The 12,179-nt window shown below is 41.6% G+C and overlaps 1 protein-coding gene across 4 annotated transcripts in view; it reads left to right on the top strand.

Moving 5' to 3' along the window:
- The window catches only part of LOC126418689 (DNA ligase 4), a 302,986-nt gene that overhangs the window by 206,128 nt on the left and 84,679 nt on the right, over positions 1–12,179 (top strand). The window lies entirely within an intron of this gene.

The raw sequence follows: 12,179 nt of genomic DNA, 5'->3' as shown, positions 1-12,179 counted from the left end.
ATGACTACTTAATTGTTAATTCAACTTATGGTTGATTTAGGTACACTACTGGCCATTAAAATTGCTATACCAAGAAGAAATGCAGATGATAAACGGGTATTCATTGGACAAATATACTAGAACTGACATGTGATTACATTTTCACACAATTTGGGTGCATAGATCCTGAGAAATGAGTACCCAGAACAACCACCTCTGACCGTAATAAAGGCCTTGATACGTCTGGGAATTAAGTCAAACAGAGCTTGGATAGTGTGTACAGGTACAAAAAAATGGCTCTGAGGACTATGGGACTTAACTTCTGAGGTCATCAGTCCCCTAGAACTTAGAACTACTTAAACCTAACTAATCTAAGGACATCACAGACATCCATGCCCTAGGCAGGATTCAAACCTGCGACCATAGCAGTCGCGTGGTTCCAGACTGTAGCACCTAGAATCGCCCAGCCATCCCGGCCGGCTGTACAGGAACAGCTGCCCATGCAGCTTCAACACGATACCACAGTTCATCAAGAGTAGTGACTGGCATATTGTGACGAGCCAGTTGCTTGGCCACAATTGACCAGACATTTTCAGTTGGTGAGAGATCTGGAGAATGTGCTGGCCAGGGCAGCAGTCGAACATTTTATGTATCCAGAAAGGCCCGTACAGGACCTGCAATATGCAATCGTGCATTATCCTGCTGAAATGTAGGGTTTCGCAGGGATCAAATGAAGGGTAGAGCCACGGGTCGTAACACATGTGAAATGTAATGTGCACTGTTCAAAGTGCCGTCAATGCGGTCGTGCATTATCCTGCTGAAATGTAGGGTTTCGCAGGGATCAAATGAAGGGTAGAGCCACAGGTCGTAACACATCTGAAATGTAACGTGCACTGTTCAAAGTGCCGTCAATGCGAACAAGAGGTGACCGAGACGTGTAACCAATGGCACCCCCTACCATCACGCCGGGTGATACGCCAGTATGGCGATGAAGAATACACGCTTCCAATGTGCGTTCACCATGATGTCGCCAAACACGGATGCGACCGTCATGATGCTGTAAACAGAACGTGGATTCATTCGAAAAAATGACGTTTTGCCATTCATGCACCCAGGTTCGTCATAGAGTACACCATCACAGGCGCTCCTGTCTGTGATGCAGCATCAAGAGTAATCGCAGCCATGGTCTCCAAGCTGATAGCCCATGCTGCTGCAAACGTCGTCGAACTGTTCGTGCAGATGGTAGTTATCTTGCAAACGTCCCCATCTGTTGACTCAGGGGTTGAGACGTGGCTGCACGATCCGTTGCAGCCATGCGGATAAGATGCCTGTCATCTCGACTGCTAGTAATACGAGGCCATTGGGATCCAGCACGGTGTTCCGTATTACCCACCGATTCCGTATTCTGCTAACAGTCATTGAATCTTGACCAACGCGAGCAGCAATGTTGCGATACGAGAAACCGCTATCGTGATAGGCTACAATCCGACCTTTATCAAAGTCGGAAACGTGATGGTACACATTTCTCCTCCTTACACGAGGCATCACAACATTTCACCAGGCAATGCTAGTCAGCTGCTGTTTGTGTATGAGAAATTGTTTGGAAACTTTCCTCATGTCAGCACGTTGTAGGTGTCGCCAACGGCACCGACCTTGTGTGAATGCTCTGAAAATCTAATCATTTGCATATCACAGCATCTTATTCCTGTCAGTTAAATTTCGCATCTGTAGCACATCATCTTCATGGTGTAGCAATTTTAATGGCAAATAGTGGATATTCTCATATAATTGACAGTATCAAAACAGAGAGACAGAGGGAGAGTGGGATGGTGCTACATTGTTGAAGCTCTGTGGTCTGACGGATTGAGTAGTTGGTCTTGCATGGCATTAGTTGAGAGCACATTGAAGAGGAAAAAGGAAAGAATTTTCAAGGGTGGGATATAACAGCAGAAGAGAAGGGGAATGTGTCGCAAGTGAAATCAGTGGAATATATAATGGATACAGTGGAAGAAAGTTTTGGAGGTAGGGAGTAGCAGGAAGAATAAAAACCATTGTGGATAAGGGTCCATAGACCTATAACTCAAACTTCTGATTATAGGTAAGAAAAGGTGGAGCAACAGTTTGAAGTAGATGAATTAAGAAATTAATGAGGTGGAGGAAGAGAAGACTAATGTGTCATGGGCTTGGTGTAGGTGTAGAACAGGGACTGCAGACATTGAGGCCGAGATTAAGTGTTGGTGAGATGTTCAGTTAAGAAGAGTTGGTGCAGGAGAATTGGATTCAGTTATGACAGATTGTGAAGTTCCCAGGGAAGTCAACCATATTGTTCTCATCAGCATTCTCTTCCTTTGGGTTGATAAGCTTGGAGTAGAACAGGAGTCGAGTGGGATGTACTTCGTGATGCGTACAACATGTCTTGCACATGGACTTTTCATGTAGGTGGCAAGGGGTTTGGAAGCAATCTTTCACAAAGGCAAGACCATATTTCTGAGACTGGGTGACCCACAGAACTCCACTTTAGAAGAACTAGGAAGGCCTTTAAAGAGGACATCCTACATTTCTTTTATTTGATGGAATATAGTCAAAGCCATGGTAAAAGATATAATTCAGCTGTTGCAATAAGATGTGATATAAAGTAATGAAAGGATGCCAATTGCTGCTGATGCATAATAAGCTGCTGAAACATAATAAATGAGAGTAAACAGACTCTGGAAAGATGGCGAAGATACTTGAATGACATGCTGAATCAAGAGACAGTGCAAGCAGACAATATCTCTAATGATTGTGAGCAAGTATTGGGTGATGAACAGCCATTGGATGGCCGAGGGTTAGAGGACGTTAAAAAAGCTTTAACTAAACTGAATAATAACAAGGCTCCTGGCACTGATAAGATCCTACAGAATTGCTAAAATGTGGAAGAGCAACATTAAAGCAGTCTCTGTTTAACTTATCACTCTGATATTGGAACAGGAAAGGATAGCAGATGTAAGGAATGAAGGAATATTATGTCCCATACATAAAGAGGCCGACGAATGAAGTGTAAAATCCACCGTGGAATCACCCTCCCGAATCTGGGGCACAAGGCATTACCCAATATTATTTTTGATCAACTACTCCCACAGGTAGATAAAGCAATAGAAAGCAGTTGTTTGATGCCTTACAGGAGATGGGGATACATGGAAAGCTCCTGAGAATGGTTAAAATGATGATATCTGACATAGAAGCTGCTTTCGATTTCGAGGAAATTACTCAGACCCCCTGGAAATAAAAAATGTGCTACATCAAGGAGATGCATTAGCATGCATTGCTGATATCAGCAAATAACACATATTTCACCTTGAGTAATTTATTCCAATCAAGACTCCTCAGCCACCCAACAAATTTCACTATTTATAAAACCGTTATTAGACCAGTTCTCACTTATGCTTCGGAAACATGGCCCTTGACAGAAAGCGATGCAAGGCTGCTCAACGGATTTGAGAGGAAAGTTTTGAGAAGAATAATTGTCCCTGTGAATGACAGAGAACAGCAGAGGAAAAGGTACAATGCAGAATTGTACACTATATATGCCGATGGTCCTGTAACAAAAATCATACGATCAGGAAGGATAAGATGGGCAGGTCATGTGGCAGGTATGGAGGAATCTGAGGTGACAAAGAAGATTCTCTTTGGTAATCCAGGAGGACAAAGAGGGTGAGGTTGACCTTGAGCAAAATGGCTGGATAGAGTGGAAGAAAACCTACGGAAGCTCATATGCAGAAACTGGAGGAGGGTAGCAGATGGCTGGATGGAGTGGAAGAAGACCTACGGAAGCTCAGATGCAGAAACTGGAGGAGGGTAGCATGTGACCGGGATGGATGGCAGAAGCTCGTTGGGAAATCCAAGGTTCATCCTGGACTGAAGTGCCACAGAAGAAGAAGATTTGATTTTATTATAGTGATACATATTGTATCATTGCATATAGGCCTTGTCATTTTGATTGCACAGTATGTGCGCTCTACAGCCTAGTGTACATATGGAAGAGATTGGAGTATAATAAATAAATGACTTTTTTACGGTATGTTGAGTTCTTCTTTTCAATTATAATTAGTTAGAGTCCACCTTCTTACAAGAACACAACTTTTTGTTTTGTTTTATCGTATACCCTTGCAAGAAGGTGGATCCTCTTTAAGGCATAATTATTTTTGGTAAGCAAGGATACAATGCTTAAATCTCCATTATGTTAATTTTCTTTGCAGTTTGATTAATTCTCTTATGTTTAAAATTACATACATTTATACTGTTTATCAAAACTGAATAAAGTTACTTCTGTTTTCTTGCTTGTGCTTGCACCATACTTTTTGCCTTGAACTTCCATTAATCAGAAAACCAATTTATGGAACAAAATGGATTTTTCTCCAATATTTCTTTAACTGTGTTCCTAAAGGCATTAATGTTAGTTATTTGGCTCATACCTTTTGGTCAACAATTGAATTGGGAGACTCTCATTCATACACTTTTCTCATGATGATTCCACCAGTGTTCATTTGTTCTTAGTTTCCAACAATTTCTTATTTTATATTGATGTACCTTCACTGATGACGTTTACTGTTAAAATGTTTAGCTGTTAGGGATGTTTTTGATATAGCAAGAGTGTGGAAGGATATAGTATGAAATACCTGTTTATAGACCAGATTTCAGGGGTAGTTAGAGTTCCATACCAGTCACGTAGTATCTTAAATCACATATGAGGATTGTACTCACATTTCATTGGTATTTGAATTGAATCATAGGTCACTTGTAGATGCTGTGGTATACAGATGCATGTGTGCATCCGCACTCAGATGGAAGTAGCAGATGTGCAAAACAGGACTCTAAGAGGGAGAGGCAGCAGATGCACAGTCTAAGAATGCGATGGACAAGTGAGTTTGTGCAGTTCACGATAACGATGTCATAAGGAAGCAGTTTAGTAGGGGTCGATAGATCAGAGTAAGGGAACACTGGTGGAGGGAGAGTGTGAGTACAGGAGGTACATCAAAATTGATGCCAGGAGAATTTGGTGTGCTCAGCAGTACATTCTGCCACTGGTTGGTTATCTCTGATCATCGTTACATTTTGGCAGTGGCCTATCATTTGTGTGGACAATTTATGGCGGTCATGCCTACATAAAATGCCTTGCATAAATTTCATCAGAGCTGATGTCTGGCATGGCTGTTTTCACAGACAACTCTGCCTTTGGTGGGATTGGATAAGACAGTGATGGAGTGGCATAAGATGCACTGGGTGGATGAATTGGACAGGTCTTGCACCTGGGTCTTTCGCAGGCGTATGACCCACTTGGCAAGGTGTTGGTAGTGGGTACAACATAGGGATGGGCCAGGATATTGTGTAACTTGGTTGGGTGTTGGAATAGCACTTCAAGACAGGAGGCAAGGATTGTTGGTAGGATGTCCCTCATTTCTGGGCGTAATGAAGAGATAGTTGAAGCCCTGGTGAAAAACATTTTAATTTGCTCCAGTCCAGGATGATATTGAGGGATGAGGAGGGTGCTCCTTTGCAGCTAGTTCTTGGGGGTGGTGTGAGAATATGGTACAGGAAATCTGTTTGCTAGCTGAGTTTGTGGGATAGTGCCTGTCTGGGAAGGCCTTAGTCAGACCAACTCTTAATGATTCCCAACCCCACTACCATATGGACCCCTACTCATCACCTCTCTCTACTCCAATAGCCCCCATGCTCATGGCCATGCTGTTATCGAACACTACCTCTTCCAATATAGTACTGACTCTTACCCCCTACCTCATTCCTGACTTGTTTAATCAATAATATATAAACACACATAACTACTGCTTTGACAGGAAGATATATAAACAAACCTGCAACGCAGCTTTGAGAACCTGTTTGACTCCCTCCTATGCCTATTTGTTTGTGGTCTATCTACTGAAAATCTTTTTAGCCTCCCAAAACCCCTTTTGATGATATCTTTATGATTTGGACCTGGGTCCAAGACACCTTGTTTTCATCCCTCCACAGCCTGAATACTGTCTCTCCCATTCCCTTCACCTGTTCTTCTGAGCCCAGTGTGTCACCTTCCTGGACTGTGACCTCCATCTCTCTAATGGATCTATCCATAACTCTGTCTCAATAAGTTCCACTAACTATCAGCAGTACCTGGAATTTGACAGCTATCATACCTTCCTCAACAAAAAATTTCCCCCATATAGTCTGGCCACCCACGGATAATGCATCTGCAATGCTGAAAATTCCCATGCAAAGTATGCTGAAGGTCTCACTAAGGTATTCCCCAAGCCCCCAGACTTAGTCCATAGATTTCCCCTCTCATATCTCCACATACTCCCAATCCTCCTACCTTCCCCAAGAATCAGCTGCAAAGTAGCACTGTCCTCATCACATATTGCTCCAGACTGGAGCACTGAATCATATCCTTTGCGAGGAAGCACTGAATCGTGTCCTTTGCCAGGGCTTTAACTATCTATCAATCTGCTTGAAAATGGGGGATATCCTACCCACAATCCTTCTCATCACTCTAAAATGGTATTCCACTACCCACTCAACCTGCAAAATATCCTGATCCATCCTATGCCACACTCACTCCCAACCACATGCCATATGGGCCATATCCCTGTGGAAGAGTCAGATGCAAGACATCTCTGATTCATCCACACAGCACATACTACTCCAGTCATTTCATTGGCTAATTCCATCCCGTCAGAGGAAGAGCCACCTGTGAAAGCAGCCATGTCATAAACCAGCTCTGCTGCAATTTCTGCACAGTATTTTATGTCAGCATGACCATCAACTAAATATCTGTCTAAAATGTAGCTAATAACAGAGTTGACCATCCAGTGGCAGAACTTGCTGCTGAATGTAAAATGCTAGATTTCAGTGGCTCCTTCACAATCCATGCCATCTGGATCCTTCCTCCACCATCACCTTTCCTGAACTATGTATACATGTGAGTTATCCTTGCACTCATCCTTCTTATTCCTACAATCCCTGTGGCCTCGATCTCTGGTAACTACTTTTACCCACACCTTCTTTCTGGCAGTCTCCTCTTCCTCTGTGCTGTCACCTCCTACCTATACACTCCCCCACATCATCATCACTGTGTGCTGCACGAACCCACCGGTTCTGGTGCCTGTGTGTCACATTCCTATCCCATGCACTTGTGACATTTCTTCCCACATTTCTATCTCATAACTCCTGCTGCCTCCTTCCAAGCCATAAAGAACCCTTCCCAAACCCTCCCTCCACCTCTCCCCCCCTCCTCACCTACTTCAGCAGACACAGTCTACTTGCCAAACTGCAGTCCCAGCATTGTGTTTTCAGCCAGCACAATTTAAATGTGCAGTTTATTGTGTGTGTGTGTGTGTGTGTGTGTGTGTGTGTGTGTGTGTCGGGGGGGGGGGGGGGGGGCATGCACACACGCTCTATTTTGAAATAGGATTTATCTGAAAGCTAGCAGAGTTTTCGTTCTTTTTTGTGTGCCTCTACCATTTGGTGGGTTATTGCCTTTACTCCTGGATTATTTTCATTTTATCTTACTATCAAAACACAAGTGTGTAAAGTACCACAGAAGTGTTAGTAATGGCCACCACTGAGAGAAATGTCAGCATTGTAGTATTACAACCTACATGACATATGATAGTGGCCATTTATGGGGATGCAGCAATAATTACTACTGCTCTCCTGAACTGGCAAGATAGCTACCAATCTTGAAACTTCAAGCTGATTTGGCAGTAGTTCAAGAGGAGCAGTTTTGTGAGCTGCAGTCAGCAAGAACTTTAGGATCAGGCCAAAATACTGGATTACTGTCAAGCCTTCCATATCAGTGGAAAGATCCAGGAGATGCTTCAGTCAAAGAACCTCCAATACCTTCAACACTTTGGAGAATGAGGGTAAAGTATCCATACAACCCAAGAATTTCATAAGCAGTCTAACAGTACAGAGGATAAGGTACAAGCTAAGAGTTGGAAGAAAAGTTTTTAGGCAATCAGAAAGGTCTAATGACAGGTGGTTATTATAGGAGGGCAGCATCAGAACTGTTACAGAACTCTTTGGGAAATGATTACAGGGTAACTAGAAGTTTTAAGCAAAGTACAGGTCTCAGCACTGTCACTTGTGATCAAGGCTTTCTGGCAAAAGATCTTGGAAAAGAAGATTGTGTAATAACAGTAGGGTATGCACCCAATACTTTGGACTGTAACCTTAATAATACAAGTGTAATGCCATTGGGAATGTTGCTGAGAATGTTCCTCATATTGGTGTAAATATTGCATCACATTTTGAGCAGTTTTGTAAGCCCTGGGTGAAACATTTTACAGAATGTGTTTGAGGGAGAGGGGCATTTCCATATAGATATGATTAATGCATCACCTTTAACGCATTCATGTCATATTCAGTGTGCTTTTCATCTGAGCGCTTCTGGTAGGAGGCTAACTGCATGGATCATTGCCAAAACCATCCAGTCTGACCATACTGTGCAAACCATTTTGAAGGGTGTGGCAGAAGCTTGATCCATTTGTGTAGGAAGTGTGAGAAGAATGATTTTTTTTAAATGCCTCTGTGTGCACTGTAATTATTCTGTTACTGTCTTCATGGTCCCTATGGGAGTGGTTGTAGCAAGTTTTGTAGGTTCCTCACTTATTACTGGTTTCTGAAATTTTATTAATAGGCTTTCACAGGATGGCCTCTATTTTCAAGTATTGGCTGGTTCAGGTTCCTCACCATCTCTGCGATCCTCTCCTATGGATCAAACAAACCTGAGATAATTCATACCGCTGTTATTTGTATATGTTTGATACTCCCAGTTAGTCTTATTTAACAATGATCCCATACTGATGAGCAATATTCTAGGATGATTCACAGAAGAGTTTTGTGAGCAGTCTTCCTTGCACACTGATAGCAGTTTCCCTGTATCCTACCAATGAACCAAAGTCTGCTACTTGCTTTATGGCTGAGCCTAAGTTATAATTCAATTTCATATCCTTGAAACTAATTTCACTGAGGTATTTTTATGGGTTTACTGATTCCATTTGTTACTCATTGATGTTGTAGTCTTAGGAAATGATATTTTATTAATTATGTGAAATGCACAATTTTACATTGCTGACAGTCTTTGCCTTTTGAAATCTTATAAAGATATGTTTGTATATTTGTGCAACAATTTTCTGATAGTGCATTAGTATAGATAACTGTATCATCTGTTAAAAGTCTGAAGTTACTATTAACATTGTATATGAAGAAATTAACATACTGCATGAACAGGTACATAGTTACTTGAATTATGCACATAGTTACTTCTACATCTGTCTATGACTCTCCTTCCAAGATAACATTCTGCATTCTCCCTAACAAAAAAATCTCAATCTGGTCACAAATTTTCTTTGACATTGCATAATGATAATACTTGAGTTAATAAGGTTGATGTAGTTCCAAATCAAATTCTTTTTGTAAGTCAAGATGTAATGCATCTATCCAACTGCCTTCATACTTGACTTTCAAGATGTCATATGAGAAGGATGTAATTTGGGTTTTGCATCAGCAACGTTTTTGGTATCCTTGTTGGTTGGCACAGGGAGGTCATTGTGTTTGGGATATCACATTTCATTTAAATTCAGAATATGTTATAAGATTTTAAAAGACATGGATGGTGTGGTACTGGTAGTAGTAGTAGTAGTAGTAGTAGTAGTATCAGCATTGTGGATCACTTCTGCTACCACCTTTGTAGATTGGTGTGTCACTTTCCCGACTTTTGGGCACAGTTTATTGTTTTGAAAGGTTTAGTGTGTATTATTGGTAAAAGAGATCTTACTCAGCTGCAAGGTTTGTATCAAATCTGGTACAGAGTCCAACAGACCCTGGAGCTATGTTCTATTTCAACAATTTCAGGTGTTCTTCATCTGTATCAACCATCTTTCCAGATGCGTGATAATTAACTCGGGACAATACTCATGTTTCTGCTTGTTCTTTCTGTCCCTGTGTCATCTGGAAATTAACTTTGTTTTATGCTTATGTGTTAACTTGACAAATGATCAGAATTTCTTTGGGTTTCTTGAGAGGCCTTTCAGTATACAAGGTGTAAAACTTTGCTTCCACCATTTTTTCCCCAACATATGAGGCTTTAATGAAACAAATTAGTTACAGATGTGTCATTCAAAGTATTTTCCATCACTGGCCATTACTTTCTCCCATCTTTCGAGCAGTGTACGAATTCCTCATCGAAAAAATGTTTCATCTTTTGAAGCAGTCCACGAATCGATCCAATTTGTGACTTCGTCATGAGATCAGAAATTTTGGACAGCCAGGCCATGCGCCATTGATCTAAACAGGTGGTAGTCAGAGGGAGCAATGTCTGGAGAATACGGGTGGTGGAGTAGAACTTCACATTTTAACATTTCCAAGTACGTTTTGACCTCATTTGCAACATGGGGTCGAGCGTTGTTGTGGTGCAAAATCACTTTATTGTGCCTCTCACTGTATTGTGGCCATTTGCCTTTTAATGCTCTGATCAAATGCATTAATTGTGTTTGATAACGAGCACCTGTGATTGTTTCACTTGGTTTTAACACCTCATAGTACATGACACCGAGCTGGTCCCACCAAAGGCAGAGCATGATCTTGGAGCCGTGAATATTCGGTTTGGCCATTGGTGTGGAAGTATGGTCAGGATATCCCCATGTTTTTTTGCATTTAGGGCTATTGTAATGAACCCATTTTTTGGTCCCGGTCGCAGTGTGAGAGCAGAAATCCCTTCCATTTTTGCCTCTGAAGTAACTGTTCACAAACACACAAACGCCGTTCAACATCTCTTGGTTTCAGCTCACACAGGACCTAAGTTTCTTCTTTCTGAATCATGCCCATAGCCTTGAGATGTTTTGAAATGGCTTGCTGTGTCACTCCCAATAACCATACCAGTTCTTCGTGAGTTTGACACGAGTCTTGACTCAGCAATGTCTCCAATTCTGCATCTTCGAAAACATTTTCTCTTCCACCATTGTGCCAGTCTACGATGTTAAAATCACTGTTCTTGTAGTGTTGAAACCACTCATGACACATTCATTCACTAATAGCGTCCTTACCATATGTACTTGAGAGCATTCGATGAGACTCAGCCACTGTTTTCTTCATATTGAAACAAAACAGTAACACCTCCCACAAATGATGAGGCTCGTAAACTGACATTTTCAATCAAGAACAACTTTATGATGCAGACACAAATTGACTAATGTTTGAATGAGGTTATGTTGACCGAGGTCCAAGCTAACTGCCTGACTTCTGCGATCTGTTTCTTTTGACCGCTACTTACCATTGTCGCCACCTATCGGCAAACAGCAGAAGCAAAGTTGTACACCTTGTTGTATGCTACAGTATGACCATGCATTGCTCTTTTGGCAGCCACATGTATTTCATTTAGCATCTCTCTATCTATACTCATATGCTTTGTTTTACATCTATTATGTGTTAGTCAATGGTTTTTTATAAATTCCTTTACAGTGCCTGTATGCCATAGAACATCCCCCTCATCATGAACTTCCCTATTAGGTAAATGTCCCAATGCTTGATCAACTATTCTTCTAAACTATAGCAGTAGTTCCTCTAGGAGCTCCTGTTCAGAGCTAAATGTTTGAAGTTCCTTGTTGAGATGTGACACTTCTGTTTCTTTATCTAGTTTGCTGATACGAGGGTTGTCCACAAAGTAAGTTCCATTTCTATTTCTATCTGTGGCAGCACTAGGATTGCAGTTCTGAGCATGTGCGGCAGTTACTCTGACTCAAGGAGAAGACATGTATGCCATTTTCAGATCACTGCTGCCGATATGTGCTTTGTAGTGCTTCTTTATAAAATCAGCTGTAATTGAAAATGCCGCCGCATGTGAAATCAGATCTGTGATTCGTTTTCTAAATGCAAAGAAAGTTAAACCAAAGAAAATTCATCAGCATGTCTGTGAGGTTTATGGACAAAATGCTATGAGTGATTCAGTGGTTAGAAGATGGGTCAGACTGTTCAATGAAGGACGTGATCAAGTGCACGAGGAAAAACGAAGCGGACGCCTGTCTGTGGTTACTGATGAACTGGTTCACACAATTGAAGAGAAGATTAAGCACAACTGTAAGTTTACAGTGACGAAGGCAATGCTTTTCTTTCTCAGATAGTCATGGGGGATGAAACTTGGGTATCGTACGACACCCCTGAAACAAAAC

Source organism: Schistocerca serialis, chromosome 9 (genome assembly GCF_023864345.2).
Source record: "Schistocerca serialis cubense isolate TAMUIC-IGC-003099 chromosome 9, iqSchSeri2.2, whole genome shotgun sequence".
Classification (NCBI taxonomy): Eukaryota; Metazoa; Arthropoda; class Insecta; order Orthoptera; family Acrididae; genus Schistocerca; species Schistocerca serialis.
This window is presented reverse-complemented; position numbering and strand designations above follow the sequence as displayed.